We start from the raw sequence: 8,574 nt of genomic DNA on the forward strand, positions 1-8,574 counted from the left end.
ATTACATGAGATGGAAAATTAAGTAGAATGGAATCAAACAAAAATATTTTGAAACAAAAAAGCATTAAAAGTATTTAGATTTCACTTTCATACGAAATCTAAATTTTGCCAATGTCATTTATGTTGTTATGTGCACCCAAGTGCATAGTTTGTGATGTTGAGTGCACCCTCGAAAGGTTGTGATGCTATACGCACCTTTATCATAGTTGGTGCTGTTGCGGCCAATTTTTCCTAAAAAAAACAGAGACAATATAATTATGTTTATGACCACTTATAAACATTCTTAATATTTGCCTTAACTATGCAGTGTTATTTTTATTTTATTTTATTTTATTTTTCGTTTCTAGCTTTGGCAACTCTTTAACTTAATACATTGTATCCTTTCTCATACATTAACTATTAGATATAGTAGTTTTTATAATCTCAACTTTTAATTTGTCACTCTTCTTCTAGTAATTTTGAGTTTTGGATTACTTTTGAATAATCTCAATTTTAGGAGGTCTTTACTTTTATAGTTTTATATCAAGCTCAAGTGAACAATAAATCAATTTTTATTAGGTCTTTACTTTCATAGTACCTAATAAAAATTGATTTATTGTTCACTTGAGCCTGATAATCAGTTTATAATCAATGTAGTCATTCTAACATCATTTAACATAAAGATGATGAATCAAAATTTTCCTCACATGATTATATCATTTGACATAAGTACAGATGATCAAAGAAATTAAAATCGAAGCATCATGTGTGAAAAATGTAATTTCTGCAAAGTTAAAAGTAAATGGTGCAACTACCGTGTCAAAAAAAAAAAAAAAAATGGTGCAACTACATACCTTCTATTTATGTAATAATTAAAGGAGAAAAAAAAAAAAAAAAAAAAAAAAAAAAAAAAAAAAAAAAAAAAAAAACATTAAACGGAGGACGAATTTATTATGACCACAGTGGCAATTAGTAAGCAAACAGCTAATTAATTAAATTTGGATAAATTAAAGTTGATACAAACTAACAAACCAAACTTGTTGTTGTTAGCTGAGATTACGATACATAGTAAGCATCCACTAGCAGACCACAACCACTGATGCTCATAATGAAGCAAGATACAAGTATATTATTATTGGTGCATCGTTAATTAGATAAAAGATGAATGTGCGTATATATTAGGCATGACAATAAGATCATGTTTCCTCCGAACAGATAAACCAAAAGATTCATCCATGTTTAAGTCTTGATATTTAGATCCGTAAGGCAATTTCCAATCGAAGTGATAGAGCAACGTAGCTAGTTGGATCTCAATGTTAGCTACGCTCAATAACATACCAGGGCACATCCTTTTCCCTGCACCAAATGGAATTAGCTCGAAGTTGTTTCCTTTAAAATCTGTTGAAGTATTCTCAAATCTCTCCGGATGGAAATCGAAACGATTTGTCCAATACTTAGGGTCTCTTCCTATAGCCCATGCATTGACAATTAAACGAGTTTTAGGCGGAATATCATAACCATCAATGCTACACCCTTTAACGGATTCTCTAGGAACCAAAAGAGGACCGGGTGGGTGTAATCTTAGGGTTTCTTTGATAACCATCTTTAAGTATTTGAGCTCATCTAATCTTGTCTCATCTACAACACCCATCTTCGCGTATACATGTCTCACCTCAGCTTGTGCCTTCTCCATTACCTTTGGATTCTTTAGCAACTCTGACATTGCCCATTCGATTGTTGTTGAAGTCGTTTCACTTCCACCAGTAAAAATGTCCTAGTTATAGTAATAATCAAGCATGTTTAATATAATTAGTTTTATTAGACGTATGAATATTATTAAAATTTTAAGATTTGAGTGCAAAATAATGATAAAATAGTAGAAATAATTTACTAAGATTCACGGATTCAAATGGCTTTCAATAATATAAAATGTCTTATTATTATATGAATAAAACATACAAGTATATTACTATGACATAAGAAATATTCTTTTATATGGGATATTATTAGATTTGGTTCTTATGTATTTTTAATCTTCAAAAGTTTTTTCTTAAATAAAAAGATTCGTGTTGCGATTTTATAGGGTCAAAAAATGCATCTTAAAAACCTTGAAAAATTGAAAATGGAGCAACTAATTTTGAGATGGAGGGAGAATAATCGAATCACCAGCAATTATACTTAATCTTACCAACTAGTTTTGTAAGCAAAGTGACGGAGTATAAAACATATTCTTGGGCCTCAACCATAAGCTTAAGTTTTTGGTTCAAATGGTCCACTAACACAAAGTATTTATTTATAAGCTAAAGTTGACAATTTTATGAAATCGGTAGAACAAATCAGTCGATGTTTTTCTCACCAGAACAATTGACTTGATACTGTCCTTTGTCAAGGAGTACTTGGCGGCGTTGGGGTTGTCGTAAAATTTCAAGAGAACATCGACCAAGTCATCCTCTACATTATCATGGTGTCTGTTTTTAGATATATGAGCATCGACGATATTATCCAGAAGCCTATTGGATTCCTTTGCCATTTGTTCGAGTTTCTTCCGCATACCACTGAGCAAGTAAAGCACCTTGAACGAGGGGTAAAGATCAGCAATTGCAAACCCTGAAGAAATCTTTATGATGTCTTTCGCCAATGATCTAAATTCTTCCTGATCTTTTCCTGTCGTGTTGAAAGTTATCCTAAAATTTTTTAAACATGTTTATACATTTATCACCGCGCTTACAAAATACAGCATATATCCTTTTCAAGGTATTTAGCAAAGAGCGAGAGAATAATAATGTTAAGGGCTATTCAGTGTTGAAGTATAACCCTATTAAACCAATACAGGTAAGCGTCCGACATTAATAAAAGTTGAGATAGTTAAACATTTTATAAAGTTAAGGGGCTACTTTTTTTTTTACAGTTACATGACTTTGTGATGGAACCCTTTGAACCTTGATGTGGGCTCTAGACACTACCTTCGGTACATATTATGTGCAACTTTTAGGTATTACTCGTGAAATATAAAAAATTCAAAAGTTGCACATAATATGTAAAGGAGGTAGTATATATTAAGTATAGATATACAAGTATACCACATTTGTTTTCCTAGTTAAGCTCTCTTTAAATTTACACGAAATACAAGATATAATTAATCTTTAATACTCAATATATTTAATAATTTAAGTACAAATTATATTATTGGAAAGTTCATATTTCGAAAAACAGAGTGCATTGGGTCAAAAAAAAAAAAATAATAAATAGATAAAATAGAGTGTAACGAAAATTATAGGCATCACGAGATAATTTTGTGTGACAAAATGAATTCAACAAGTCCTCACAATAACAAAATACTTCCTCCGTTAACTATTATTTGCAACAAAGGGGGTGTTTGCGGACTCTTAGGCAAAATTTGTTTGTGAGAGTAAAATGGAGAGAGAAAAAGTTGGGTGCATGTGATGAGGAGAGAGATAGAGAAATGATTACCTAAAAAGGAAAGAAAACATTTGTTGCACATAATAGTTAGCATCCTTTATAGTATATGTTGCAAATAACTGTTAACGTAGGTAGTATAATATTTTAACAAGAAATGTAGTGAAAATTTGTAACATTGACCACATAAATAGTGAGTGAGACAAACAGATTGAGTATATACCTTGAGGTGATATTGAAAGAAACATCGAAGAGATGTTTGGAAAGGTTAACTGTAGAACCAGACTTGAAAGCTATATCCATGACAAGACCCGTAACCGCCTCTTCTCTAATGGGACGAAACATTTGAACCCGTTTCATTACAAAAAGCTCTAACATACAAATTTTCCGTATTTCCCTCCAATACTTGCCATAGGGAGCAAACCCAATGTCAGTACAATTGTTAAACAGTACCATACCCACCATGAGCCGAGGGCGGTTGATGAACACGCTATCATGCGTCTTCAGTGCCTCCTTTGCCATGTCAGCGGAGGAGATGACGACGGTGGGAACTTCGCCTAGGCGCAGGTACATGATCGGCCCATGTACCTGCGCCAGCTCCGCTAAGCGAAGGTGGGGGAGGGATTTTGAAGAGCCTAGCTGGTGGAGGTTCCCTATTATAGGTAACCTCCGCGGTCCAGGAGGCAGATTATTGTTTCTTGTACCTTTTCGGAAGACAAACAAGGTGGATATGGTGAAGAGAAAGATTAAAACTATTGATAACATTTCGAAAAGTGTCTCCATTATTGTGCTCTAATTGGCTAATATGGAGTAGCTTGTTTGTTTTGGTTTGGTTTGGGCTCTTATGTAATCTGATTTCATTTTATTTATAGTATAAAGATGTCCTATCCTTTTTTTTTTAAAAAAACCATGTCCTATCCTTTAATATAATATAAATTATAAAATATTGTGTAATATAATAAAACTTTCACCATAAAATTCATTTATATGTAATAAGTTGTATGAAATTTTCACAAGCTTTAATTAAATGTCTAATTTCTTTATGTATTTTTTCATGAGTCCAGACTCACACAACCAATACATTCTCCTCATTCAATTAAATAGAGTTTTATATATATATATTTTTAATATTTTTTTAAGGGTCGGGTTATTGTTGTTGTTTATTTTTATTTTTATTTTTCAAAAACTAAGTGTATTTTTTAACTTGTCTTTTACCTGACTTGTTTTCACCATTTTGAATCAATATTCTGTATTATATTATTATCATTACCAAGCATACATTTTACTTATCAATATAATATACATTTAAAAGAAAATCACATGGTGAGATTAATTAAATACAATTGCAATCTATTATTTGAATTAACAAGCTTTTTTATAAATGAGACATTGCACAGAACTTCACTCCACAGAAATCATGCTTCTTCTAACGCAATTCATTGAGAAAATCTCTCAAAGTCCTCTTTCTCTTCTCCTTCTCTCACTTTTCTTAGTCTCGCTTTACAAATGGCTGCCCCAAAATCGTAAAATTCGCAAACCGATGCCTCCCTCTCCACCAAAACTCCCCATCATAGGGAACCTTCACCAACTTAGTAAGTTTCCTCACCGCTCTTTGACCTCGTTGTCGAGGCAATATGGCAAAATCATGTCACTACAACTTGGCTGCAGACCAACCATAGTCATATCTTCTTCGGAAGTAGCCCGCGAAGTCATGAAAACCCATGACATCGTTTTCGCCAATAGGCCTCCTCTACGGTTCATAAACCGAATGTTTTATGATGGTAGGGACATAGGGTTTTGTCCTTACGGTGAATATTGGAGGAATATAAAGAGCATTTGTGTGCTTCAACTTTTAAGTAACAAGAAAGTTTTATCTTTCCGATCAATAAGAGATGAAGAGGCCATTGTAATGGTTGAAAAAATCAAGAGCTTTGGTTCTAAGATTATTAACATGAGTGAGGTTATACTTACTGTAACCAATGATGTTGTGAGTAGGGCGGCCTTAGGAAGGAAGTATACCGGTGAAAATGGAGATATCGATTTCGATAAACTCTTTAAGAAATTTGTGGAGGTACTTGGAGCAATTAGTGTAGGTGATTTCATTCCTTGGTTGGGTTGGATTGATAAAGTCATTGGTTTGGAAGATAGAGTTGATAAGGTAAAAAGAGAATTCGATGAGTTCCTCGAAATGGTGGTTCAAGAGCATGATCGACGCTCAAATAACAACAACTCTTATGAGCCTAGCAATTCAAAAGAGGCAGTGAAGGACTTTGTAGACATTTTGCTGGATGTTCAAAGGGAAAATCCAATTGGTCTAAACAATGATAGCATAAAAGCCCTTCTATTGGTGAGTTTTAATCCCTACGTAACAAAACTATTTTATTTTATTATTTTATTTTCAAAAAAAAAAAAAAAAAAAAAAAACTTTTATATTTATTAATTAGCGTTTCTGGTTATTTAATTGTTCATGGGAGCTCAAGCCTGACATTAGTAATAGAAAAAGGAGTTAGGGTCTATTCAGCTTAATTTCAGTTCAGTTCAGTTCACTTCTTTTCTTTTGCTGATTTATTTCAATTCAGTTCAGCTCACTTCAGTTTAGTTGTTTTCGTTTAATTGGAACGGAACCCTTAGTTTTCCAATTTTTTTTTTTTTTTTTTTTTTTTTAACGTATACAAAGCTTTGATTATAAGGCCAAAAATCGAGCCATGAAGATCATCATGTCATGAGTTATATTACACTCATATAAATTTCTTGTGCAGGATACTTTTGGTGCAGGAACAGAAACAACTTTTGCAGTGCTAGAATGGGCAATGACAGAGTTGGTAAGGCATCCCGAAGTAATGAAGAAACTACAAAAGGAGGTGCGAGGAAATGTCAATGGAAAAACAAGAGTAAGTGAAAATGACTTAGAGAAGATGAAGTACCTAAAAGCAGTAATTAAGGAGACACTTAGGCTACACCCTCCACTTCCATTATTGCTATTTCGAGAACCCTCTCGTGATGTAAAAATAAATGGTTATGACATAGCTGCAAAGACACAAGTTATTATAAATGCATGGGCAATACAAAGAGACCCTAAGATCTGGGACGAGCCTGAAGAGTTTCGCCCTGAAAGGTTCTTGGACTCTTGTATAGATTTTAGAGGCCAACATTTTGAATTTATTCCATTCGGGTCAGGTAGAAGGGGTTGTCCTGGGGCATCATATGCAATAGTCACAGCAGAGCTTGTTTTAGCAAGTCTTGCCTTCGAGTTTGATTGGAAATTACCTGGTGGAGCAAAAGCTGAGACTTTGGATGTTGCCGAAGGTGTAGGTATTACTATCCGCCGCAAAACACCTCTTATGGTTATTGCTACAATACCCCCTCATTTATGCAACACGCCTTAGTTAACAACTAGTTATTGTATTTCATTAAACCTCATGTATCTGCATGCTAGTTTGTGCTCAATGATCAATGTTCTTTTTTTTTTGTTTGTTGATGATGTAATGTTAAATTTTCCTGGGATATGTTAAACAATTTAAGTATTACCAATATGTCTTTGGAGCTTTAATTTAGTGTTAAGAGTAATATTGCGTGTTAAGTTAGTACTAGCTTTATTTTGCACAAAATTGAGGCACAGATCTCGGACTTTAGTGGTTAGTATGTGGCTAATTTTACATAAATTATAATCTCAATAAAGTCATACCAACTCAATACCGGCTTGGCCGCTTGCCTTGCTTCGCAATTGTTATAAACGCCATAATGTATATCCCTAAAATAAAGATCGATGATCAATTCAAAATATATAAATAAATAAATAAAGATCGGTGATAAAACGTACATGTACATTATACATCACCTGAGAGTGAGGAGTACCTCACATGGTTAGAGCTCTCCTCCCGATTCTAGGATCGATTATCATCACCTGCCCTTACGGCTCTCTAAACACCAAAGAGGAAGAAGGAAAAAAAAAAAAATGTACAGCACCGTCTAATTGGTTTGGGCTGCCTAAGCAATATTTGCTTGATGACTGATGAGCAATTCATTTATCCTAGCCCATTAACCATTTTTCCATCCATAATAGTTTTTTTTAGCCTTTTTATCCTTTCTAAACGGCCCAATTTCTTTATTTTGGCCCATCATCCTAAATCAACCCAGTAAAACACTATTGGGGCTCAATAACTCCATAAGGACTAATGATTACAGGTCATTTAAGTTCCAAACGGATACAAATTGCTAATGAATAGTTAAAAATGATGTTCGTTTTTAAAGTCATAAAGTCATAGCCTAGCAGATATATGATTATATAATAATCATATTTATTTTTAATAAATGATCATTTTTATAACATATTCACTTTTTAGTATTACATATTTATTTTATTTGTTTTACATGTTCATTTTTTCCATGTTTTCTTAAACTAAATGTTCATTTTATAGGACATGGAGTTGATTTGGGCGGGTCGCGAATATATTATCTAGATTATTTGATTTGGCCCGCGCGTTTGGGCCTTTCCTTGTTGCAGCTATAATAGCTACATTAGTATCTAGCCAAGACCCTAAATAAAGACAAAGCCCAAATGTGCCAGATTAAACCCAACTGAGTGGCCCATCAGGCCATCACTAATCTCTGGTGCTAAGAAGCAATTTAAAATGATAAAGTTGGCAACTCAATAGGAAAACATGGCCACATGGGAGTTGCTAAGCAAGATAAAGAGGTGCTTAACTTACTCCCTCCGTCCCCTTTTGATGGTCCCTTATGGGCAAATTTTAGTCCCAAAATGTTCACCCCATTTGCCTTTCCCAACAACCAATAATATTAAATTTTTACCAAATTTCCCTCCAATTTGCAACAATATTTGTACAAATTTAAAAATCCCATACATATTTTGTTTTCCCATGTACTTTTATTACTTTCTCTCTCTACTTTTTTGCCAACCCATGATGAGTGACATTTATGTCACTCTTAGGGAGTATTTTAGTGTTCTTTTTACGCTTTCTTTCTCATGTTTTCCCTTTTATTCTCTTATTTTCTTGCATTTAAAGTTTGTAGTCCATTTTATGTTTTCTTGCTTTTTAGGGGTATTTTCGACTTTTTCGTTTTACTTGCTTTTCCCTCTCTTATTGTAGGAATAGTTCGAGGCTCGAAATCTTATTTGGAAGGACCTCCAAGTGTTTTGGATGCTCGAGAAGCGGCCTC

At 33.6% G+C, this 8,574-nt stretch overlaps 2 pseudogenes; one reads left to right on the forward strand and one right to left on the reverse strand.

Moving 5' to 3' along the window:
- Positions 1-1,129: 1,129 nt before the first annotated feature.
- Positions 1,130-4,179, reverse strand: LOC145616962 (desmethyl-deoxy-podophyllotoxin synthase pseudogene; annotated as a pseudogene).
- Positions 4,180-4,507: 328 nt separating this feature from the next.
- LOC145616963 (cytochrome P450 736A117 pseudogene) lies at positions 4,508-6,782 on the forward strand (annotated as a pseudogene).
- The last annotated feature ends 1,792 nt before the right edge of the window (positions 6,783-8,574 follow it).

Source organism: Chenopodium album, chromosome 26 (genome assembly GCF_948465745.1).
Source record: "Chenopodium album chromosome 26, dcCheAlbu1.1, whole genome shotgun sequence".
NCBI lineage: Eukaryota > Viridiplantae > Streptophyta > Magnoliopsida > Caryophyllales > Amaranthaceae > Chenopodium > Chenopodium album.